The 26,562-nt window shown below is 38.6% G+C and overlaps 2 long non-coding RNA genes across 4 annotated transcripts in view; both read right to left on the bottom strand.

Annotated features, from left to right (window-relative positions):
• LOC110678552 overlaps positions 1-25,492 on the bottom strand; it is a 32,382-nt gene extending 6,890 nt beyond the window's left edge. The window contains exons 1-2 of one of the 3 annotated variants that reach the window (XR_002501729.1): positions 25,281-25,492; positions 6,883-7,493 (exon numbers count right to left, since the gene is read on the bottom strand). This is a non-coding gene — a long non-coding RNA (uncharacterized LOC110678552). Of the gene's footprint in view, positions 1-6,882; positions 7,568-25,280 lie in introns of those variants that run through there. The other 2 variants (XR_002501732.1, XR_002501728.1) reach the window with 2 other exon arrangements.
• On the bottom strand, positions 5,389-5,969 carry LOC110678555. The gene is made up of 2 exons (XR_002501733.1): positions 5,633-5,969; positions 5,389-5,576 (listed from the first exon to the last, which is right to left on the bottom strand). It is a non-coding gene; the product is annotated as an uncharacterized LOC110678555 (long non-coding RNA).
• Positions 25,493-26,562: the final 1,070 nt, after the last annotated feature.

Raw genomic sequence — 26,562 nt, 5'->3', positions numbered from 1 at the left:
AATCACCGAGCATTGAAGGAGGCTGAGACAATGGGATCTTCACCTCGTACCTTCCGTCTGATAAGCGTCTGACGTGTTCGAGATAGTGTTTTTCTGCTGGATCCAATTTGGCCTCACCATTTACTCCAACTTGCAGCTCCTCTACTTTCCAGAACTTTTCCAATTGTTGCAGCAGATCAGCATCAGTCATCGAAGTAACCACATTCGATTGCACGTGATCCCGCGAATACTGCTTGCAGCTTCCGGAAACTACCCAGCCTAGCTCAGTGTTCCACAGAATGAAGTCACCAACTTCAATCTTTTCCGGAAGTAAAAGCTTGAAGAAAAGCTTGGCTCCCAGTAGAACATCGATTCTTCCTGGTCTGCTGAATGTCGGATCTGCCAACTCTTCTCTTCTAGTGGAAAAACTATCGCATTGAATGTTGTCAGATGGTAACACATTCGTGATCTTGTTCATCACCAGCAGTGGAACGTTAAACTGCTTTCCGTTCACACGAGACTCGATAGTAGCCGTCACCTGCCTTCCAACTTGAGCTTCTACTCCACTTACTCCGTGGACGGTGATCGATGTATTGCATTCCTTCAACCGAAGTTTCCGAGCAAAAGCTTGCGTTATGAAATTCGGTTGTGATCCGGAATCCAACAGCACGCGACACGGTAATTTGCTCCCAGCTCGATCGTAGATGCAGACCATAGCAGTAGCCAAAATATCACTCGATGCTTGCATGGTGTGATTTGCCTGACTCGCCATACTCGCATTAACGATGCGCTGATCCTGAGGAACAGATTCTGACAACGATGACACGTGGCTAGATGGCCGTTGTTCCTGCTGATGATGTTGCTGTCCATGTAGTAAGGTGTTGTGCTTTTCGCTGCAGGACTTACAACCTCTGGATTCACATTTACTTACTACATGCTTGGACGAGAAACAGTTGTAGCACAGCTTCCACTTTCTCACCTCGTCGAATCTAGCTTCTGGACTCATGGCTATGAACTTCTTGCAATTCCACAGTGGATGGTTTTGACCATTCTCACAGATTTTACAGCCAGTAGAACTCGTAGAAGCATGAGATAGCTGTGGCTTGAAACGACTGGATTTGCGAAGCTCTTCTTTGTCCGTTGCCAACGCCTCTAGTGTGTGACATCTACCGTTGATGAATTTGACGATGTCTTCGTATTTTGGTGACTCCTCTTGTTGGGTTTGGGTTTCCCAATCACGACGTGATGTGCTATCGAGTTTGCTGGAGATCAGGTACACCAAAATCGTGCTCCATTGATCGGTTGGCTCACCAAGTTGCTTCAGTGCATTGATGTTTCGCTGGCACTCAGTCAACAAGCGACGCAACTCCTTCGGCGAATCTTGTGACACTTGCTTCGTGGTGAACAATGCCTTCAGATGTTTCTGCTTGATTACCCGGCGATTCTCGAACCTCTCAATCAGCAAATCCCAGGCCACTCGGTAATTGGCATCGGTGATGTCCATCGCATCCAACATGCACGCTGCTTCCTCTTTGAGGCTCGACTTTAAGTATAACAACTTCTGAACGTCAGACAGTTGCGTGTTTCTGTCGATAAGCGCCTCAAAAGCATCGCGAAACGCTGGCCAACCGAGATAATCACCGCTGAACGTTGGCAATTCCAATGTAGGCAATCGTACAGCTACTGGTTGTTGCACCATGGGGAATTGCTGGTGGTGAATAGGCATCAAGGCCTGGCCTCTGTGCACGTTTGCAGCCGCTATTGCTGGACCCTGCATCCTCTCGATGATGGAACGCAATGCAGCTCTTGCGTTCATGCACCTTTCCTCAAAGGTGGCACGCTTTTCTTCTTCCTCTTCAACGTTTACTCCTTCCTCCGCGTCGATGGCAGTTTGTACGGTGTCGTACTCATCCCAGCACTGATTGACGACATCCAGTCGTGCCTGAACCAACTCTGCTGTGATTCCGGGCTTGGATTCGATGTCTCGGATGAACACTTCGATCCGTGTCAGGCGTCCGAGAATGACTCCACGCTGTCGTTTAAGCTCCGTCATGCCGAAAGCTGTTGCGATACGTCGTTCCAAACTGTTCCTAAATGCAAATGTACCGCCGGCCGGTGACGCCGTTGAAATCCTCAGCTGCTTGTGTCTGACTGGATTAACAACCGACGACTGACGCGCGCCGAAGCACTAAAATCGGGCACTGTAGCTGTCTTGCTACCAAGTAAACCGACGAACGACGAACTAGTCGACTGGTCGAGACCCACAGTTCCGCTGACTGCGACGGACACTGTCACGACGGTCCCGCGACTATCACACTTTCGCGCACACTAAAACGACTCGCGACGCGACTACTTACACTACGACCGAACGCGAAACTTGCCTTGCCTTCTGACTTGCTAGATCCGCGCGATCCGGTTCGAAGGACCAAATGTACGAAAACGACACTTTCCGCACGCGAAGAAGACACTAGGCAAGGTTACTTTCAAAAACACTTCACTTTATTGCACTACTTTAAACTTACACTTTACACTTTTCACTTTACTTATCACTTGCACTTCACTTTTCGAATTTGAAAATATAACTAATTTTCAGCCGCGCACATCACGCGTATTTATATCCCGCACCACATGTTCTAGAAACGCGTAGAACATTTCCGCTGTTTCCAGGCGCAAATGATGACGACGATGACGGCGATGATGATTGATGATGCATGTGTATGCTGGACTGGCGACGGTCACTCACTGCGATGCGCTTGGTCACTCACTGGAAGGCGCTCAGTGAGTGTAGAGCTTGACAGACGTGCGATGCTGCTGCTGTTGTTGTTATTGCTGCCAACCGTGTGTGAGGGGGACTTTATACCCTTTGCGCAGTCTATCCGTGTGTTATGTGGGGTGATGGTGATTTGTAGGGAAATGCCGTTCAAATTGCTTCTGCTTTCTAAACAAGGCTGTTTTCTGGATATCATCTGGGTGAACTTCGATCTGGTGAAAGCCAGATGCTAGGTCCAATGTTGTGAAATATCCAGCTTTTTAAAACCGCTAATGGCTGCCGCAAGCAGGCTCGCTTTCTGGTAGGGATCGGGAGATTTGACGTTTGGCTTGGGTCATTTCAATTGAACGGACCCAAGCCAAATGTCATATCGTTTGATCCCTACCAGAAAGCGAGGCTTTTCGCGGCAGCCATTGGCGCTCGTAAAAAGCTGGATTGGCATTTTCCTAGTTTGTCTAATATTTCGGTTATGTTGGGTAGTGGGTATTTGTCATCTATAGTCTTTTCATTAAGTTTTCTATAGTCGACTACTAATCTCCACTTCTGTTGTCCAGATGCATCTAATTTCTTTGGTACGATCCAAATTGGAGAGCACCAAGGAGACGTGCTGGGACGTATGATGCCTTGAGACAGCATCTTAGAAACTTGTTTTTGTACCTCCTCTTTATGACAATAGGAGTACCTGTAGCTTTTTGCATGAACGGGTAGATCGTCTTTGGTTTCTATTCTATGTTTAATGACGTTCGTAAAGCTTAGATTGTCACCTTCCAAATAGAAAACACTTGGAAATTTCGAAGTCAAATTGATCAATTTTCGCTTCTCTTCTATGTTTAAATGGTCGATTCGAAGCTGATTTTTCAATCTAGGATCTATTGATGTGTTATCAAATACGTATCCAGGTTCATAATTTTCAACTTTTTGCACTACTTCAAAATTATTCAATTCGGAGAAAATGAGTCGATTAGGGCTGATTTTCACTGGAACTTCACAGCAATTTTTCAAAAGAACTGTAGCTTTGTTGTCTTTTGCTGTGTAGAGTCCTGGTAGAATCATTACTTCGTCTGTTAGAGGAAGTGGATGTTCGACGAAAAAGTCGCCATTCGGTACATTCGTTTTTAGGTAATGGAATTTCTTCATATGCATTTAGATTGTGACTAAATGAATCGGGGTATTTTCGAAGCATGTTAACTGATGTAGTAGGAAGTTTGAGAGTATTAGATGAGGTTAAAATTTCTGCTTTTAGATTTCTGAGTGATTCGTATCCAATCAGTCCGTCGAAGTATGGATGGAATTTCAAAGCGTAAAAGGTTAGTGGTTGGTTAAACATTTCGATTTCAACACATTTGTTAATGTTGTGTTTCCCATTGATATTTTTGACTCCTGTAGGTGTACAGTTTTTCAGAAAACATGTGCTAATTTTGTCAGGATCCACGTAGTTCTTGTTAGCACCAGTGTCAACTAAAAACTTTAGTTCGCCAAATTTAGTTTTCATTTTTATATAGGGTAGAAAATTATTACTGTTCATGTTTCTGGTGTTTCGGGCAATTCCATCTGAAAATTTAAGGTATCACCCTCTGGTTCAGTAACGGGTTGTTCTTCGGAACTATTATTGATATTAACTTGCTCATAATTAGTTGCATCATATTGGTAACAGTTAGATGGCTCACTATATTGACCGTAGTAATCGATTGGTTCTGTCCAATTTACTTCATGAAAATTTGGTCTATTCATATAATTTACTTTTAAACTTCTCAATGACTGGTCGATTTCCATTGGAGTGGGTTTTGGAGGACGATAGGTTCCGGAAGGAGGTTTACTAAATTGGTTAGGATTTCGGTTGAATGGATTGGATGGGCCAGGTTGTTGTGGTCTTTGAGAATGATTTGGTTGACTGGGAGAAAATGTACGTTGAAATGGTACTTGAGGTTGGAATGGAGAGAACTGTTGAGGGGTGTGCTGTAGTTGTTGTGGACGTTGGATTGGTGCGACGCGTTGGAATGGATTAGTTTGGATTGGGTAACTTGGAAACGAATTTTGTGTTACCGGAGTTTGCTGAAATCTTGAAAATGGGTTTGAAAATTTGTTTTGAAATTTGTTCCTAGTAGGGACAGGTGGGGTATAAGATTTTTGTTTGTGATAATAAAAGTTTCTTTCTTCAATACATCGTCTTAAAGCGTCTTTCAACGATGTGGGACATTGAGCACGGATGACAGTGCCTACCGGTTCATTGAGCCCTGCAAGAAACACTTTCAGGCCTATTTCCTGGTAAATAGATTTTTCGCGGCTCTTACGTCACTGTTGTGTTCGTTTAAATTTAATTGATTAAATATTAATTGTTGAATTTGACAGCTGGGTCCAATGCGGTTCAACAAAATTAATTTTTGATTCAATATTTTTTTCTTTCGAAATAACAATATTTTTGCTTTAAAATAAAACATAACATTTTTAAAATAAATCACACTTGGTTTTTAATTTGAAAATGTTTTTATTAGAAATAAATAAAGATTTTATTGATCCCAGATCTGCTCCCCCTCCACCCCGCTAAATTTTTATTTTGCTCTTATTTTGAAATTAAGAAAAACGATCATAACTTCTAACACCGTATATTTTAAAAATTCAGTGGGTGATACATTTTGTCGGATCTTGAGAGAAACGGTGTTTGGCTGTATTTTCGTATGATGGCTTGTGCCTCCGACGAGTTTTTCAGCAAATAGGTGGCCGTGCATGAATCCCACGTGATCCTTGGTTCAGAAGGCTTTACAATGGTATTTTGCACCGAAGCAGAGCTGCTGCCACTTGCTGGAATTTTTTGGACTTTTGGTAGCCCCTAAAAATAGTTTTATGTCAACAAAAATAATTAAAGATTGAAAATGGCATAAGTACCTGCGCTGTTCTCCAAATATCCAATGTATGAATGAATTTGGTCCACTCCGCAAGCGACGGGGGTAGAATCAGCAGCTCGATTTCTTGCCGCTGAATCACTTTTAGCGTTTCAATCGTGTAAGAATTAACTGCAATCACGAAAAAAGGCTGATGAGAATTGAAATTCTATAAAAGAATGGTTAAAACTTACCAAGAAGGGCTTCAATAATAGCTTCAGTAATTCTAAAACTGTTGAGCAATTCTATCAGCTCGACTTCCTCCACGGATATTTTTTTCCACATCGAGTTCTTCGATGAGCTCTTCCGCGTCAGCCATTTTTTCTTACACTCCGTTTACAGCGCGAAATAAAATGGGCGGGCCACACACTGCCTTACACACTGAGTTAAATTTTCGTTTCAAATAACAATAAAAGTAACTGAAACAAATAACTCTATGATTTGAAATAAAAATAAGAGACAACATAAAAGTTATTTCCTTATAGAAATCTTCAATCTCCTTATCCGCTTGTGTAATTTTAAACAGGTCCATTGTGAGAGATACTTCATCTCTTTTGTCGCTGTAGTGTGTAATCAGACTGTTTTTAATTTCGTCCCAGTCTGTGCTAGTGCCATAAAATTCTAGAACATTGTCAGCGTCTCCTATAATTTTGGATCTGATGGCAAGAAGCCATACAGTGTAAGCTGGAGTGTTCTTGACCTTTGAAATTTCAGGCATAAGATCATCAATAGATCTTATGAATGAATGTAATTTAATGGGGTTACCATCAAATGGTGGCAACATCCTGATAATTTGTGGGGTCTGAAGGGCTCGCAAGGCGCCTTCTACCGAATTTTGTTGCTGCACAACAGCGGCCTCGTTTGCAATTGATTGTTGGTGCGTAGCGAACGCTTCCAACTCTGCTATTCTAGAGTCGCGTTGTTGCATTATGCCCATTAATTCTCTGATCTGGGTTTCTAACTCTCCGACTTGGATAGTGATCAAGTCGCGGTTCTCGTCAAGCTTTGCCATTTTTCACACTTGAAGTCAAAATTGATTAAAAAAAATCCTTTCAAAAATGGTAAAAAAAAAATACAGGTGAAGAGAATTTATGTTTTCTAGGATTGTTGTTTTAAATTTGGATATAAAAAAAAGCTAAATTAATTATTTTTCTGTCACTATAATAGATATTTTTTTCTTATATTTTGTTATTTTGATCATTCACTTAAATCACTCTGATAATCACTTACATAAAAAAGCTTAATTCTACTTACGGTTTTATCCGATGTTCCCTCGGATGGTTAAATTGTCCGATATTCCCTCGGATGGTTCGATTGTCCGATATTCCCTCGGATGGTTCGATGTCCGATATTCCCTCGGATGGTTCGATGTCCGATATTCCCTCGGATGGTTCGATGTCTTCTAGCAGGTGTGAAGCTTCGTTAAAGATGATTTTGGTGTCTTGGTGAACCGCCGGTGCACTAGAATCTGTAGTTTAGGTGTTTCCTCCTTTGCTCTTCGGTAAGCCGCCGATGATTTCGGATAAGAACACTTTTCACTACACTTTAACTACTCCACGCTAGAACTGCCGACTGCGCCAGTGAAGAAGGGTGTCACCCAGACTAAGTTTTAAAAAAGAACTTATTCGATACTGCCTACTGCCTAAAACGAACTGAACCTTTATTCAATTATTGATTACGATCAAACCTCACTACCTACTGCAATGCTTATGCTGTTGCTGTGGAAGAACTGCTGATGCCGCGGGTCCAAAGGGCTGTGGCTTCGTTTAGTGGTCTCGTTCGGTGGTTGTCCACGTGAATGCTACCTATGTTGTCAGGTGATGAAATGCTGATGCTAGAGTACTGTTTCCGTTCTACTAGCTGGGCTATCGTCGTCGGTGTGGTGGACGTCGTCGTTGTTGTTGTTGTTGCCGGGAATGATGAAAATGATGATACATCAATAAAGCGATTGGTGTATGGATGATTGTTGAGGATCGGTAAGGGTTCGATCTTAACTTATATATATATATATATATATATATATATATATATATATATATATATATATATATATATATATATATATATATATATATATATATATATATATATTATATATATTATATATATATATATATATATATATATATATGTATATATATTATATATATATATATATAATATATATACATTTTTTTGCTTGCCCTTTTAGAGGAGGTGTGTACAAAATAGTCCACTGATTAATTAATATTTTTCAAACGTTTTTTTTTTCCTCCACATTTTATTTTTATTTTTTGTTGATTTGGTTGCGGTTGGATTTATTCCCGCATGGACGAATCGGATGGAGGCGATACGCCTCCTAAAGATCTCGTTGCTCGAACGCGGTTTTATCAACCGTCTTCGGCTGGGCCTTGGGTTGTCTATTTCCGGCGCAAAAATAAAATTTTTAATGTGCTATCGATCTCTAGAGAGCTGACGCGTAAATATCCTGGGACCGTTATTCACCAAGTGAAGCAATCCAAGCTGCGTCTTACTGCACCTAGTTACAAAGCAGCGAATGAGATTGCTCAGCATGAGGCTTTTACTGTGGAGTATTTTATCTAGAGTAAAGTGGGGCAAAAGTTCGAGTGGGGTAAAAGTTTCTTTTCAAGATTTCTAGCTCATTTTAAAACAAAACTTAAAAATGTCATGGTGGTTCGAATGCTACCCCAAATATCATAAAATTTGATTGAGATTTGAAAAAGTTATGGCTATTTGTTGTTTTTTGACTTGAAAATTGTAATTTTTGGTCGAACATTCATTGCATGGAACCAAATGAAGATACAATCTTCTTCGATTTTTTATGTTAGGGCATTTCTAGGCCTACCATAAGGATGCTTTGAGGTGTATTAGTTTTTACATAAATGCTTGGGAACAAATTTTGGCCCATAGTGGGGCAAAAGTTCGAATCAGCGGGGCAAAAGTTCGACCCATATATACACTCATGGAAAAGTTATCAAATTGCCTAAAATCCTCATATTATCTTTAAATTCAGCGAAATTTGCTTGATCGTGCGAAAAAAGTCACCAAAATTTTGTATTTTCACTTTGTTTTGCGAAAAACTGCTATTTTTGGGTATATTACAATTAACTCTGTTTTGGGCAATTTTTTGATGAAAACTTAGTGTGTATTTTTCTGTAAACATAAGTTTATGGCTGGTATAAAGTATGCCTGTCATAAAAGTATCGATATTTTGTGTTTACGTCAGCGAACTTTTGCCCCACACTAGATTCGAACTCTTGCCCCACCGGTGGGGCAAAAGTTCGTTTAAGACAATAAATTTTCAAACTGTTATAACTAAAAATGGGATAATTATTTTGACTAAAGTTTGTTCAGCAAAATTAAAGCCAATATGTTGAAGGTTCATTGCGTGGTATTTTTTTTTCCTTTCAACTGCTATTGTATTTCTGGAAATTTCGATTATACCACTAAGGTCGAACTTTTGCCCCACCTTACTCTACATATCTGCCAGAGAGGACGAGGTGGAAGGGAAAATTATCGACGCGAGTCTGACATGTGAAGACATTAAGACTGGCAAAGGCGTTTTTGATAACCGGTCCATTCCTGATGTGGCTATACTGGATTGTAAGCAATAGGGCGATATTCAAAACTGAAAAGGCAATAGATGGCTCTTTTTCAATGGTAGTAAAAACGAAATCCTGAAGCAAAGAAAGCACCACGGAAGATGAATTAAACACAAAAAGTTATGTATTCACTTTACACTTGATTTCTAATCACTACTTTTTTGATCCAGTTTCCTAATTGCAAGCAATTTACGATTTTCATTATTTTCCATACGTTTTGACAGTTCTCCGACTACCATTCTTCCATGCGCTTGTGTTGGAAGTTTGAGAAATTTGAGAATCCAACGTATAGCTATAGCGCGATCAGTGAGTGGCATACAAACATCAGTGTCGCCGCTCGGCGGTCGGTCAGAGAAACTGAATGTTCGAATGGTTGTTGTCTGTAATTTTTGCCGCTGGCGCCAACTGTTAGCGTTTGAGAACAAAGTAAATAGTCGTTACCCTATTGTAATCAGTTTCCATGGAAGGAAATAAGAAAGTGTTTTCACCGTCAGCCTCGTTTCGAGTGACTTTCCCTGGTTCCGTCCTCCTGAAATTTGTTTGCATTGATAGTGTTTTTTACCCAGTGCGCCTTTACGTGCCGTTGGTATTCAACTGCAAGCAGCTTGGACACAGTGCTAGCTTTTGCGATAACAAGCCCCGTTGTGGCAAATGCAAAACAAGCTTATTTAGAAGATGCTTGCACACAGGAAGCTGAAAAATGCAGCTACTGTAGCAAGGATCTGCATGACTTGCAGAAATGCCCGGCATACAAAAGGCGCATTCGAAATGAGAGTCGCTTTGTGAAGCGCTCCAAGAAGACGTATGCGGAAATGGTGAAAGCTTTAAATCCGCCTGCAAAAGAGTCTTCATCAGCCATCCCAGTTGGTAAACTCTTTTCAAGAGTTTGTCTTCCGATGAAGCGAACGACGACGAAACCGATGGGGGAGATTCTTCGGAGGTACACGCACCCGGTAAAAGAAAGTCTCCATCTTCTCCGGGACTGCGCCGTAAGGTATCAAATCATCCCTCAGAAGTTTGCCTAATTCCAAAGGAGGAAGGGCAAAATTTGAAAATTCCGAAAAAACAGGTCTTTGATGCTTCCGTTCCATGTTGCAGCAAAGATATACCGCCCACGCCTCCACAAATTAAATACACTTCGAAAAGAAGCTCTAGACAAGAAAACAAAAGAAATGCTACTGAAGTTCCTAGCTCTTCCTCGAAAACCCCCAGGGCCAACCGAGGACTGATAACTTTTACGGCCCTTGTGGATCGCATATGTAATGCACTCGGAGTTTCAGACTCATTTGGAGGCATACTCGACCTTTTTCTCCCCGCAATAGAAGAGTATCTCAATGAATTGACTATTTCGTGGCCCCTCCTTGCTTCGATCATATATTTCGATGGATAATTCATCGAGTGAGGTACAAGATATGATCACTGTGCTACAGTGGAACTGTCATAGTCTAAAACCTAAATTAGACACATTTAAGTTTTTGCTTCACAATTCCGATTGTGATATATTTGTACTTTGTGAAACATGGCTTTCTTCCGAAGATAATCTCAACTTCTACGATTTTAACACTATACGCCAGGATCGAAATGATAATTACGGGGGTTCCTTTATGGATCAAAAAGTGCCATTCATTCTACAGAATCCCCATCCCGACTCATACAGGCATAGAAATCGTTGCTTGCCAAATAAACGTAAAGGGTAAAGATCTTTGCGTAGCTTCTGTTTATATTCCTCCAAGAGTTTCAATAAACCGCCGTCATCTCTGGAATGCAGTCTCCATGCTCTCATCTCCAGTTTTAATACTGGGTGATATGAACTCACATGGTACTGGATGGGGCGAATCTTATGACGATTATAGATTATTGAACATTTTGAACACAGGTGAAGTGACACGTATTTCATCCGACGGCAAAGAAAGCCGTCTTGACATGTCTTTGGGAACAAGTTCACTATTATTCGATTGCATGTGGAAGGTGATCGATGACCCCCATGGTAGTGATCACTTGCCCATAATAACTTCTATCAGAAATAATTGTGAAAGGTCAGAACAGTCAATTCAGGTTCCTTACGACCTCACTAGGAATATCGATTGGCAAAAATTTGCATCAGCGGTAACTTTTGGTATCGAAACATTCAACACACTCCCACCGTTGGATGAGTATCGATTCCTAACAGAATTGATTTATAAAAGTGCATTAGAATCCCAAAAACAACGAGTTCCAAGTGCATCCTTCAAAAGACGACCAGCCACACCTGGTTGGGATGACGAATGCACTCAGTTGTATCGAGAAAAATCTAATGCCTTCAAAGCTTTTCGTAGATATGGTACCTCAGAACTTTATTTAGAGTACTCGAAGCTCGAAAAAAAGCTGAAGAATCTAATCAAAGCAAAGAAGCGTAGTTATTGTATATAAATATTGGCGGCGTTTCATTGATGGCCTCTCGCGAGAAACTTCAATGTCGACGCTTTGGAGAGTGGCTCGCAACATTTTTTTTTTTCTGTTCGGAACATAAACCACTGCGACCAATATTTGATCTATTGTAGTATATCCCGTGTCCTTTGTATAGTTTATTTATTTATTTATTTCGTCAATCAATTGTAGACTACATGTTTGCTTAATACTATGTTGTATTATATCTCAAGGAATTAAAATATTGCCTAAGCTTCGTTCGCGACATGGTCAAATCAATTTCTGTGTAATGCTGGTTATAAAGAGACATCATTTAATTTATTGGGCCGAATTTGGCATAATTAGTTCGATGATTGTTTGATGCGAACAAATTCCGATTCCTCAACTGTCTGGCGGGCGTGTAGAAATTCAAACTAGATAAGAGATTGGTGGAATCAATACGATGCGATACTCTATCATTGACAAATGAAATCATGGCTAATTCGCGACGCTCTTTTAAAGTTTGGATGTCAATAAGCATGCATCGAGCCTCGTATGATGGCAGTGGAAACGTTGTCCAGCCTAATTTGCGTAAGGCATATAAAAGAAATTGCTTCTGTACTGATTCGATTCTATCCTCATGTGTTTTCATATGTGGGGACCACACAATACTACAATAGGGTTTTGTTCTTCTTCGTCGTAAGCGCTACTATTCGTCGTATCAAACTTTAAATGTTCCACTACGGCGGATATTCAAACTTACCTGCAACATAGATTCATTATCCAAGTGTAATTTTGTGAAAGCTGCTATGGTTTGTAGATTTTTACACCAAAAATGCAATAAAACTACTGTATTTCGGTAAATAATTTCAGTTCAACTATCCACTTTGCACTTTTTCACCGAAATCGCATGGACGAACACGATTTGAGAGAAATGCTTAGCGATCGACTGAGCCACACCACTTTCCAACACAAGTTTCTTCCCGCCCCCGTGGGTGACTTACTTCGCCGGGCACTTATTTTCACTATGGAAAACCTTCGTACTTCTTCACTGAAGGATTTCATTCCAATCACACGCCGTAAAACTTCAAATAATCACCAAATTTTACGAAATTTCCTCAACCGCCGCGTATAATTGAGAATGTAAACAAAGTTTAATCCGTCGTACTGAGAAAAAAAAGCTTGTGCGCATCAATGTGTGCGCGACGCTCGATGTAAAAATACAGTTTCTTTGATTGTGTTGTTTCCGCTGTACTGTGAGCAAATGCCATAATTGTACGGTCAAAAGGAATTGTGTTCATATGTTTGGGCTGAATTTTGATAACGAACAATGAATTTTAAAGGAAATTAATATATTCCATCATGCTGAAGGAATGGAGGGAGATGCCAGTAGATCTATATATTCTAGTAAAACCTTTTATTATAGCGTTGATATGTTGTGTTTTAACCATTCAATACACAGAGTGAGCCGTAAGTTGTGAGACGAATTTGGAAACTGATTGCGACGGAGTTGAAAACGATACGACGGACTGAGAATACGGTAAGATGCATTTTCTTTGCATTATCTCCAAAAAGAGATCAAGATTTATCAAAATGTTATTGTACAATGCTAAAGCCGTTTTGAGAAAGAATTGTTTGGCATCGGTTTGTGTCAGCATCATTCACTGCAATACTGAGAAAATTGCAGTTCTCACTGATCAATGCTTAATACGATGGATACTAGCACATCACCCTATTCTAAAACTGATCTTACATAAGCAATGTACAAGGTTTTAATCGTATATGGGTCCCGAAAATTGGAGCTAAAACGCTTAATGAAGCTTAGCATATTGGTTGCTTTATGGACAATAGTATTATAATGGTCAGTAAATGTAAGTTTAGAATCTAATATAACACCTAAATCTCTAATCTTATCGCATCTTTGAACATCTTGATTTTCTAAAGAGACAGTAATCTGTGGTGTATTACGTTTTCTGCTATATGTGATTAGATTACATTTTTTGACGTTTAATTTAAGTAAGCTTTTACTACACCATTTATCAAATGTACTTATTTCATTCAGATAAATGTCGCTCTCTTTTTTGCTATTGGTTTTCATAAAAAGTTTCATATCGTCAGCATAAATAAGAATTTTAACATGTTTTATCACATATGAAATATCATTAACAAACAATATTAATAACAATGGGCCTAAATGTGAACCTTGGGGAACTCCTGATGTAACATGAACAGTTTTAGATAGTTTTCCATCAAATCTTACTATTTGTTCGCGATCTGTTAAATACGATTCAATCCAGTTGAGGAGTCTCATTGCAATTCCCATTTTATTTAGCTTGAAAATCAACATAGGAATATCTAATCTGTCAAATGCTTTACTAAAGTCGGTGTAAAGTGATTCTACGTGGTTACCTCTATCCATTGCATTTAAAGTGTAATTTACAAATTCCAAAAGGTTTGTTGTTTGTCGCACCTTTGTATAGTGCATGTCGTGTTACTTTATCACTATCGAGAAGTGATAAAGTATTCGTTTTTTTACAGTTGTCATTCCTAACTTGATCACAGGAAAGGATTCTAATTGAAAGGTTCCGCTTTTTAAACCCTTCGAATGGTGTGGTGGGTACACTCTCCGCAGGCGCGCCCCTTTATCAGTCAAAATCGGATCCCTTGATAAAGTCGGGAAGTGACACCGATATTGTCCATGCATCAGAATCCTAGTCCTTACTTCTTCAAACTAGAGAACAATAAATAAAATATTAGAAAACAACTTGTTGATTTCGACTCATTTTTATCCTTGTCTCAAGGTCATTCTCGGCTACTGGAAAACCGAGACTTGTCACTTTTAACAAGGTTTAAAATGTAACAAGGACTAATAGTGTTCCTTTGATTACTATAGCATCCTGTTCTCTTCGTTTGAAGCAGTCAGGACTAGGGTTCATTGGTAGATCTTTACCCCATAAGGCACCACGAGAAGGTGATCTACCCGCGTTATGGGTAGGCTCGCAACATGCGAAACCGCTCATCTTCAAATGAGAGTGATGAATACTCCAACCGTTGGATATTCAACTTCGCAAAAAAGCTCTGTCCAGACTCAGTTCCAGCTCACCCGCCTTTCTGGGAAACCCAGAGAGACGATGCTTTGGACAGACCATTCACTATGCTGGAATTCTCTATGGCTCTTCTTTCATAAAACAACTCCTCTCCGAGACGCGATATGATTAAGCTTCTTAAAAATCTCACTGATATCGCAAAAAGACGGTTGCTTGACCTGTTTAACTTATTCATGGAGCACAATATTGTTCCACCCGAATGGAGACAGGTCAAAGTAATAGCTATTCAAAAACCTGGGAAACCAGCGTCTGATCATAATTCGTACCGCCCAATTGCTATGTTATCATGTTTAAGGAAATTGATAGAAAAAATGATCCTATCCCAAGTAACCACAAGCATTAAGGTATTATCGTATTTTAACTTTAATTCAACGAGAGCAATGCATCATTGCTTTTATTCTGCAATATGCGTGCAATAATGCTTTAATTCGATTTTATGAATGCAATGTAGCATTGCTTTATTGTAGCAATGAAATGTGCATTAATGGGTGATATACGGTCACCGCTCAATGCTTCATTGCATCATCTTACTCAATGCTTCATCGCAAGAAAAACGGGAAGACTTCAATGCAGTATTTATCGTCGATCTTTCTTTCATTCCCACAAGAAATCTGGTTGAAATTCGTAGATCTGTCTTTTGAGAAACCAGAATTTGAAATCAAAAAAAGTAAGAGGTTGTTTCCGAGATACGACCGCCAAACTCACGTTGGATAACGTTAGTTTCTTCTATTTCCTGGTTTGAGACCGTCACGAACCTATGAAAGATTTCTACTGCTAAAAATCTAATCAATTTCCACACTATTTGTTACATGTCAATTCTGGCCTATAATGGGCATTTTGTGTTATTGTTTGTTTGGTTCGATTAACACTTCAACAATAGAACCAGCCGACGGAAGAAGAAGCATGAGCGGTAACTTTTGCTCTTGATACAAATATTACGGTTGAACGTTAGATCCTCGTACATTTTTGGTTTCCGCTTCCCTCTACACGGAGCCAAAAATTACGTACGAATTTCATAAGAGAACGCTTGTGAATTGCTTTCTTGAATTGGTTTCCCTCTTTCATAATGAATGATTCTTATGAAACACATAACGTCCGGTAATCACAAGAAGTTCTTGTCGATGTCATTAGAGATCTTATGAAAATCTCTCTTTTATTAAATTCAAAGAGCGATTCTCTAAATACATAATAGTCCTAAAGAATTCCATAATTGAAATCTATAATCCTTCGTAAGAGTATCTTATGATATTACACTCTTTTGTATTATGAACGCAATGATCGATGGAAGTTCACAAGTTTTTCTTATGAGTCCCATTAGCTGCTTCTTATGTCTTTATTCCATTAGAAATTCGTATGAAACTCCTTCGTGTTTTTTGATAGAAAGTTTTTTCACAAGTGTTACTAATCATTGTCATACGCACACTTATGAATATCTATTTATAATATTATGTTATTGACATCGCTCCTCGTAATTCATAAGATTTAGGCATGATTTTTTTTACAAAAATCGTACTTCATTAGATTGTCTTATGAAAGCCAACGATCAATGCATATTATTACCAAAAAGAGTTTCTTATAAAATTATATCTGTTTATGTTATGAGTATTGTTTCATAAGTCTTTTATGGGATATTATAAGATTCTCGAATGAAAATCCATAAGAAAATCTTATGTACCTCATACGTTCCATTTCCTCAGTGAATAATATTACTGATAGAGATTCATAAGTGTGCGTATGACAATGATTAGTAACACTTGTAAAAAAGAGTCAACTTCCTATCAAAACGTAGGAATTTCATACGAATTTCTTATGGAATAAAGACATAAGAAGCAGCTAATGAGACTCATAAGAAACTTGTGAAGTTCCATCGATCATTGCGTTCATAATACAAATGAGTATAATATCATAAGATACTCTTATGAAAGATCATGGATTTCAATTATGGAATTCTTTAGGATTATTATGTATTAAGGAGGCAGGATCCGTCATTGATTTCGGGATTTTCAAAGGCAGTTTTTTTCGTTCAAAATCAAGAAAATTTACAGGAAAATGTGTTCACTGTATTCTATTCTCCAACCGAAACAAAGTGAACACATTTTCATCGAATAATTTTCAGTTTTGAACAGAAAAACTGCTTTTAAAGTTTCGATGATGACGATGATCACGATGACGGAGCGTTGAACGTTAAGAGAATCGCTCTTTGAATTTAAGCAAAGAGAGATATTTATAAGATCGCTAATAACAACGAGAAGAATTTCTTGTGATTATTCGGACGTTTTGTGTTTCAAAAGAATCTTATAAAAGAGGGAAACCCAGTCAAGAAAGCAATTCACAAGCGTTCTCTAATAGAATTCGTACGTAATTTTTGGCTCCGTGTAGTGGGAAGCGGAAACTAAAAATGTGCTAGAACGTAATTGGTTAGATAAGAAAGGGGTCAACATTTTACGATTTTTCAATAGTTTGTTGCTAATAATCATTAGTGTTCTCCATTTGAATCAACGCGTAGGTAATTTTCCGATCGATTGATAAATATTGAAAATCTATCGATAAATGGCGGTCCATCCTGACCATTTTTCATTACATGCTCAATTTTTCGTTTTTTGGAATTGTACGAGGAATGTTATCCAACGTAAAACACATTTGTTAGAAAATTTTGGCACATGAGTCAAAGAAGTTGACCGTCGTACTTGTTTTCCTGCATTCAGTTGTTTGGCATTTTGAACATATGTAATTGAAAACAGACAAGAAAAACCATGAAAAATGATCAATTTCACCCGAAATCACGGTACCGTAATCCGGGGTAACATTGATCAGCGGGGTAACATTGATCGGAATGACTCATCTGGTTAAAAGTTGAAATAAATATTTATTGATGAAACATTTTCGAATCATGAATGGTGCTTCTCTTTCTTATATCCATAAGCTTATGTAAATTAAGGTTTTTGCTAAAATTGCGTTTAGTTCATGCGTAAATTTATCAACTTTTTGAAACAATGATTTTTATCGTTTTCACTGACACTATCGAAAATTCATGTCTCGCATGAGGTTTCCAGACTATGTGATCAAGAAAAATACGTTTGTTACAAAATATGGCATCGCTGAAAACGATTCCGTTGTCAAATCTTTTATAAGTTTATTCATTTAGGGAACATCAACTAATTACTATTAAGAATGTAGACTTTCCTTAGGAAATTGCCTACTTTTAGGCGTATTCCGCGGTTCAAGTTGTTTTTAATTTTGAAATAACTCAAAAAGTAAATGACTTGTAAGAGTTTGGTCTTCATTTTTGGCTTCAGGGGACATGATTTTAGTAGGTAACGACATTTTGAATATTACCGAACGTTGTTTACTTGGGTGATCAATGTTACCCCATATCACCTGAATCAAAAAATCACTTAAAACATTTATTTAAGCATGCTTTAATCTTTCGAAAAACAAATTAAAGTATATAGTTAGGAGCGGTGGGTGCCAGTACTTGTTTAAAAAATATAAAACTTGTAACATTTGTATTGTGAAATGAAAAATTTAAGAAATTCTCAAAAAAATGATCAATGTTACCCCGGATTACGGTACATGTAAACTACAAAACGTCAAAACCTTATAACAGCAAGAAAAATGTGCTTTTCTATGAAAAATAAGACATGCCTCGATATTTACCTATTTTTCAATAGTTCAGTCATGAAAATCAATAGTTTTCATTATTGCAGTAGATTCGTAGAAAGATTTACAATCGATTGGCGCAAGAATCTTGAAAATCCATGCGGGCGTTAGTAAGTTATTAACAGTCAAAATCTAACCACTTTTCGTGACGCGAGCGATTTTTAGTTTTTCGAAATTGTACCCCAGTATGTAGCCGTAAGACGTTATCCAACGTCAAAAATGTTGCATCACCCTGGAATTGAACCAAAAACCTTACGATTGATAGGCCCATGCGTACACCACACACCTATCACCAACTCAATGTGACAAGATGCTAAAACGATACATAAAGCGTGAAGATGAGCAACCGTTTTAGCCCCACACAATGAAAACAAAACAAAATCTCAACAGCAAAAGAGCGTTCACCAACTTATTGCGCACTTCACCCCCAATTGAACTATGACAAACTATGGTGCACGCTTGCAACGGATCATCTAAACGTATTTGGTGCACTTTTTCCTTGAACCGCAAGGAATAAGTGCACTAAAAACATTATCATGATTCGACGTATCCCTACTACACACTTTGAGGGAGCTTACACACTTGTGATGGGTTAACTTGGAGTGAAATCGACAGTATTTGCCACCGGCAACGAAAGGGCGCTGCTTGAAGTTGCACAATTTCCCGGTCAAAACATGCAGCATCCATGGTCCGGAGGATAGGCGCGGCGAGTCATCGAAAACATCTCACTTAATTTGGGTTCGAATCCCACCAGTCACACAAAAAAAAAACAGACAAACAACTTCGTAAGCAACACTGACCTTACATCCAACGAACAAAAAAATATACAATAATATTTTTGTTTTTCTATTTTTGATCTAAAATAATGGTGCATTAAATAGGCCTTTTCATGTGACAGGTCCGTCTATGCATTTGTTTACATCGGTGGAGAACCGGTGCATACGCGAGGCTGTCATTTTCATAGAAGAACTGTCAAAGAGCTTCCCGATCAGCTGTTTTGGAACGTCATGTGAATAGGCCTATACACTTTGGCTAAAGCTTTTATACGGTACAGACAGTAACTATACTTTAGCAATTGCCAACATAGAGCTAGGAAATGTAGCTGTATTTACACTTTAATAGCGCCCTTTTCCACTTTAATACTGCATTAATGAGACATGTAATGCAGTATGACTTTATATGCCATATTTTATAGTAGCATATAAAGTGATATTAATGCAACTATATACAGCTGTACGGTTACTTGGATATCCCGACTCGATCACTGGGTCGAATCAAACAATATGCTTTCCAGTACTCAATTTGGCTTTCGCAAGGGTAAAGGAACAAACGATTGCCTAGCGTTGCTTTCATCAGATACCCAGACAACCAAAATGTACATATAACGAAATCACCTGGAGGCTTTGTATGTGCAACATTTCACTTATAAGATGTCGCGAAAAGGCCTTCTACGTACAAAAGTGGAGGCGATATGCGTGCATATATTATGTGATGAATAATAACACACAATGCGAGTGTATAAATATTCCACCGAACTAACCTGTGATCTAATGCGACTTAACTTATGATAACAAATGTCGATTTGACAGCTGCTACGGATTGATTCGAGTTACTTTGTACGAGTGTACGGGACGAAACAAAATGTACAAATGAACTCAGAAATGAAGTGTTTTATGCGAGGAAGCTCATCAATCTGACGAGTTTATCAACGGTGTTTTGCGAGTTTGATGTAATTAGTATGAATAAACGAGTTGTAACATAAACTTTCATGCGATTCCTGGTTGTCTGGGTATTCAACTAGCCTTTGCGGAGAAGGAGCAATTGGCTTCGGTTTTCTTGGATATTAAGGGCGCTTTTGATTCAGTTTCCATAGAAATATTGTCAGAAAACTTGCACAATAGTGGACTACCTGGAATATTGAATAATTTCTTGTACAATCTGTTGTCAGAAAAACACATGAGCTTCACTCTCGGTCAACTGACAACTTCCAGAATTAGCTATTTATATGGGCCTTCCCCAAGGCTCATGTGCAGACAGTATAGTGGGTCTGTCCCATTTGGGGAATTAAATTGGAATCGAACTTAAATTGGACAGCTCGAAAATTATTTTCCCTCAAAGAAATCATTCGAACGTCAAATTTAATGTTTTACTGGTCCAATTCCAATCCAAGTTTGTTATGATTTTTTCACTTTCATTTTTTATATATTACTAATAGCGTTAAAAACTAGAAACAAAAAGAAATTATTAGCCTATTGAACAGTGGTACTCCAAATCATTTCTCGTAAATGTATCTTTTATGTGCAAACTAAAGAACGCAAATTAGCTGACCTACTGATCGCGAAGGGAGCTTACTCTAGCACTCCGAGGACGGTCACCGTGGACAATGATTCCCATGCCAGAAAAATTCCTGGAGTAAATCCCCAGAGGAATTCTGTAAAACAATCTCCGGAGGAATTTTTTACGAAAATCCTCAGAAAAATTTCTGGTGCAAATCCCCGAAGGAATTGCTATTGGAGATCTCCTGAAGAATTTTTGAAGAAAATCCCCGGAGGAGTTCTTGGGGGAATTCTCCGGAAGGAATGCCTGGAGCATATCGTCAAAGAAGTTTCTGGAGGAATTCCTGGACGAAATCTCTGGAGGAATTTCTGGACGAAATTCCCTGAAGAATTCCTGGAGGATATACCAGAAGAAGTTTCGAGAAGAAAAAATTCTCTAAAAAAATCCCAGAAACAATTTTTGAAGAAAATCCTCAGAGGAATTTCTCACTAAATTTCTGGACGAAACCCCCAGAGAAAATCCTGGACGAAATCTCCGGAGGAATTGCTTTTGGAAATTCCCTGAGGAATTCCAGGAGTAAATCCCGTGAGGAATTACTATTGTAAATCCCCTGAGAAATTCCTGGCGAAAATTCTCAGAGGAGTTCTTGGGGATATTGCCGGAGTAATCCTTGAAATCCTCGGAGGAATTCCTGAAGAAAATCCCCGGAGAAATTCCTGGTTGAAATCCCAAGAGAAATTCCTAATTCAAATCCCAGGAGAAATTCCTAAAGGAAATCTCCGGAATAATTCTCTAAAAAATAATCCGCGACAGATTTTTTGAAGAAAATCCTGGACAAAATCCCCGGAGGAATTGCTATAGAAATCCCCTGTTGAACTCCTGGAAAAAATCTCCAAGAAGGTCTAGGAATACCCCCAGAGAGAAACCTTGAAATTCTCGGAGAAATTCCTTGGGAAAACTCCAGGAGGAGGTTCTGGGGAAATCGCCGAAGGAATCCTCGAAACCCCTAGAGAAATTCTAGAAAAAAAAAATCCTGGAGAGAATTCTCGAATGCATTCCTGGTTTAAATCCCAAGAGAAATTCTCGGAGGAAATCTCCGAAAAAATTCCCGAATGTATTTCTGAAGAAAATCATCCTAGAAAAAATCCTGAACCAAATCACCTTGGAAAAATCTCCGGAGGTATATCTGGAGAACATCCCCGGCGGAATTCCTGGTCGAAACCCCCGGAAAAAATCGTGAGGAATTTCTGGACGAAATCCACGGATAAATTTCTGAAGAAAATATATACCCGACGGGATACCTGGAGCGAGTCCCCGGAGAAATTCTTGCAGCAAATCCCCGGATGAATGCCTGAAAGACTGAACGTCACTTTGTTTTGCAGAATAGCAACGGTTGGATCGGTTGGATAGCGTTGCCAAATATACAAACGCACTGTTAACCGACAGGGTGGGTTGCTGTTTCCCATACGTGTTTAGCAACGACCGGTGCAATGTCGCGTTATGATGGCGTTAGCAATTTGTGTTTATCTGGTCTACTGTGGGCCAGTTTAATGCATCATCAATTCCTCCCCCTTCCCCTCATTGGTCTGAATTCTGACGTGGCCCCGAACATTGAAGATCACCAGCATTTATATACTGAGGGTGTCTGTTTGTCCCAAGCAGTCATCTGGTTGGTTCCTAGTGTAAATGTAGCTGATCTGGCAATATTGGAGTAGCCAAACTTTCTCAAGCTACATTTATTATTCTGAGAAATAAATACTGTAGAAAACGGTAAAAGAATTTATGAAAGATTTTTTCTAGAAGATCCTGTAAAAAAATCTGGATGAATTTGCAGAGTAATTCAGTTGTTGGACTCCTGAAGGATTTCCTAGAGCAAATCTTAAGAAATCAATTAACTATATTAACTAGGAGAATCGCGAAAGTAAACTTTATATCAATTTATGGAGAAATCCCTGAAGGAATCTTTGTACGCATTCCTGAACAAAGCTTTTGATGATTCACTAGAAGAAATCCTGATAATTTTCATAAGGAATTCTTCTGGAATTTCCAGAATACATCAGAATTCATTTACGAAAATGAAAAAAATGACTTCAGATAATGTTTGTGTAAAAAACGACTATAGAGACCTTTGTTCGCGTTATAATAAAATGTTTTGGTATTTTCAAGAATGTATAAAATATTGAGTACAAATATTCGTTTCAAAAGGCATGGGCTTGGTTCAGAATATGTCTTATAATGAATAAGGGCCCCGGATATTCGATAATTAACAGAATAATGTATGTCCAAAAACACTATGTTCTGTTAAAAATAGGGCCCCTACATATTATCAATTCTGGTCCCCTTCAAACCAGTATGTTTGCTAAAACCGAATATCTATTGCTATAAGAAATTTTCATCATGTTTTCGGGGCCCCTCAGATATCGGGGCCCGGTGCGGACCGCACTCACCACACCCCCCTAGCTACGCTACTGGGTACAACGGACATCTCAAGCCACGGATGATGATCCTTCTTGATACAGTTTCCAGGGTCGCAGGCGGTTCGTCCAGTAGATGTCGTTTGCCCACAGCTCTTGCTCCTTTTTCCGGCGAACATCGAGGTCAACGAGGGCTCCTTATAACCGGCCAGTGCACTATGGTTCGAAGGCGGTCAAAACCTCAAAAATCAAAGTTGTTTTCTCCAAACGGTATTATTTTTCCCGACTTTCTTAACCTTTTGGTAATTGGAATCCAAAGTTTGAAGCAGATTCATTGAATTTTTAATTTTATACAACTCTTTGAGTGGACCGTGGACATGATTTTTTAAGAAAATTTATAATTGCGATCCATAATTCATCAGCTATTTATTAATTTAAAGAGAGCTTAAACCACCATGGTATCTTCAGAGAAGTTGTTTGTAGAAACATAAAGTACACCTGAACTGAATAAAAATTTTCATTGAATTTATACGAAGCAAATTAAGACAAAAAATCTTCAAGAAACATATTATTTTTTATAAAAGTACCCTAATACATTTGTAGCCCACGAATGCCCGCGATGAGAATAAGTTCATTCGAAAGCTAAAAACTAGAGCTTTCAAGGAGGTTACAAATTATTTTGCGAAAACTTGCGATAGACTACTTTCGACGCGTTTGAAGGTGTACAAGTGCAATTTTAGATAAGTAATAATAATCATGTGATACGCCAGTACGTGCAGTACAATCGTAGTAGCCATGAATGACATCCCGAGAGGGAACGAATAACTCGCACCTATCTTTTTCTTCATATTCTTACTAGCATTACGTCCCAACTGGGACAAAGCCTGCTTCACAGCTTATATTTGTTATGAGCACTTCCGCAGTTATTAATTGAGAACTTTCCTTGCCGATTTTTGCATGTGTATATCGTCTGGCAGGTACGATGATATTTTATGCCCTGGGTAGTCGAGAAAATTTACTTTACGAAAAGATCCTCGACCGGTGGGATTCGAACCCATGATTCTCAGCTTGGTCTTGCTGAATAGTTGCGCGTTTACTGCTTCGGCTCTCTGCGTCCCTATGCATACAATATTTTGGTATTATACCTTAATTAAACATTGTCCACACCTCTATTTGGTATTATTATGATAGTGCTTTCAATTAAAATTTAAACTGGTACTAAATAAATTCACAAAAAAATAACACAAATTATCTCCAGATGAAATTGAACAAATTTAAAAAACCAATCCCTACGTGGACTTGCTTTTGCTGCCAAAATTAAGTATGAAAACAGACTAAAGCTATGGGGCTGTCCATTAACCACGTGGTCATTTCTTTGGGATTCCAGACCCCCCTCCCCTTCATGGTCATTTGCATCTACAAAAAATTTAAAATTTGTGTGGACCGCGGTCATTGGTCAGACCCCTCCCCCTTTCCCTCAATAAATGTCCACGTGGTTTATGGACGACCCCTATAGAATTGACAATCAAGCTGAAACTGATGAAATGGATGATACTTGCGCTGAGGCTGGGTTCGATCTGAGATATTTATCGATAAATTTGCATGCATTTTCACAGTTTTTCAGACTTCACCGCAACATATATTTTTGAGTGATTTTTTAATCACGAGTTCACCGTAGGGTTTTTTTTCAAATTTGAATAACCGGCATATTAAAAAAAATAAAGTTGTAAATTTATACGAGATGAACAAATTTGCTTATGATGGTTGTTGTGTAGGGCTTCCATATTTTTGGATAAATCGTTTATAAGTTTTCGTCTCAAATTTCACTTTAGTACAGTTGTTTTTACTATTGAAGTTGTGCATGGAAAAATTACTCAAAAATATATGTTGAAATTTAAGCTATACCTGACACGCTGTGAAAATTTCATTTAAATCCGTCAGAATATAACTGATAACTACCCTGTCCAATTTTACCATTTTATATGGAAGATTGAAAAAGTTGCAAATGTATTGTCCAAACCTGTATATTCCAACTATCAGTCCATAACAAGAAACATTTGGAAATAAAAGTCCACAATACTTAAATATGGCATAAAATATGTCAAAGATTTGCTATTTTAGAGAGAGTTTGAGGTTTTGGCCGACATTTGTTCTAGATCGAACCACTGTGCAGTGCAGTGGCGGAGGTAATGGATTGGGATACGAACTTGGATGTTGCCATCTGCGGCTAGGTGGGGAGCACTTTACTAATGAGTTCCTTCCGTCGATGGCAATCCCGTCTTCAGTCGTTGGACAATGTCGTCGGAGGTGTCGATGACTCCCCAAGTAACCGTACAGCTGTATATACAGTGGCCCAATTTCATATTCGTACAGGATACTGTTTTCACATCAAGTTAGTAAAAAACTGCTAAATGATGTATTGAGTTTAAAATACTTTACCCACATTGAAGGTAATAGGTGTCATCTATTATTTGCCAATCACAAAAAGTTTCCATTTACGTTCATCTTTGGATTAATGAAAAAGTATTGAATTGATGTCTAAAATTCACCCAATTCCATATTCGTACACCTACCAGAATTCAAACGTACAACATTAAAAACTAAATTTTAAAGTTCTAATTGCCACGGATGATGATCCTTCTTGATACAGTTTCCAGGGTCGCAGGCGGTTCGTCCAGTAGATGTCGTTTGCCCACAGCTCTTGCTCCTTTTTCCGGCGAACATCGAGGTCAACGAGGGCTCCTTATAACCGGCCAGTGCACTATGGTTCGAAGGCGGTCAAAACCTCAAAAATCAAAGTTGTTTTCTCCAAACGGTATTATTTTTCCCGACTTTCTTAACCTTTTGGTAATTGGAATCCAAAGTTTGAAGCAGATTCATTGAATTTTTAATTTTATACAACTCTTTGAGTGGACCGTGGACATGATTTTTTAAGAAAATTTATAATTGCGATCCATAATTCATCAGCTATTTATTAATTTAAAGAGAGCTTAAACCACCATGGTATCTTCAGAGAAGTTGTTTGTAGAAACATAAAGTACACCTGAACTGAATAAAAATTTTCATTGAATTTATACGAAGCAAATTAAGACAAAAAATCTTCAAGAAACATATTATTTTTTATAAAAGTACCCTAATACATTTGTAGCCCACGAATGCCCGCGATGAGAATAAGTTCATTCGAAAGCTAAAAACTAGAGCTTTCAAGGAGGTTACAAATTATTTTGCGAAAACTTGCGATAGACTACTTTCGACGCGTTTGAAGGTGTACAAGTGCAATTTTAGATAAGTAATAATAATCATGTGATACGCCAGTACGTGCAGTACAATCGTAGTAGCCATGAATGACATCCCGAGAGGGAACGAATAACTCGCACCTATCTTTTTCTTCATATTCTTACTAGCATTACGTCCCAACTGGGACAAAGCCTGCTTCACAGCTTATATTTGTTATGAGCACTTCCGCAGTTATTAATTGAGAACTTTCCT

The sequence above is a fragment of the Aedes aegypti genome, chromosome 1, assembly GCF_002204515.2.
Source record: "Aedes aegypti strain LVP_AGWG chromosome 1, AaegL5.0 Primary Assembly, whole genome shotgun sequence".
NCBI lineage: Eukaryota > Metazoa > Arthropoda > Insecta > Diptera > Culicidae > Aedes > Aedes aegypti.
Note: the sequence above shows the minus strand (reverse complement) of the source record. Positions and strands in the feature narration are given on the sequence as shown.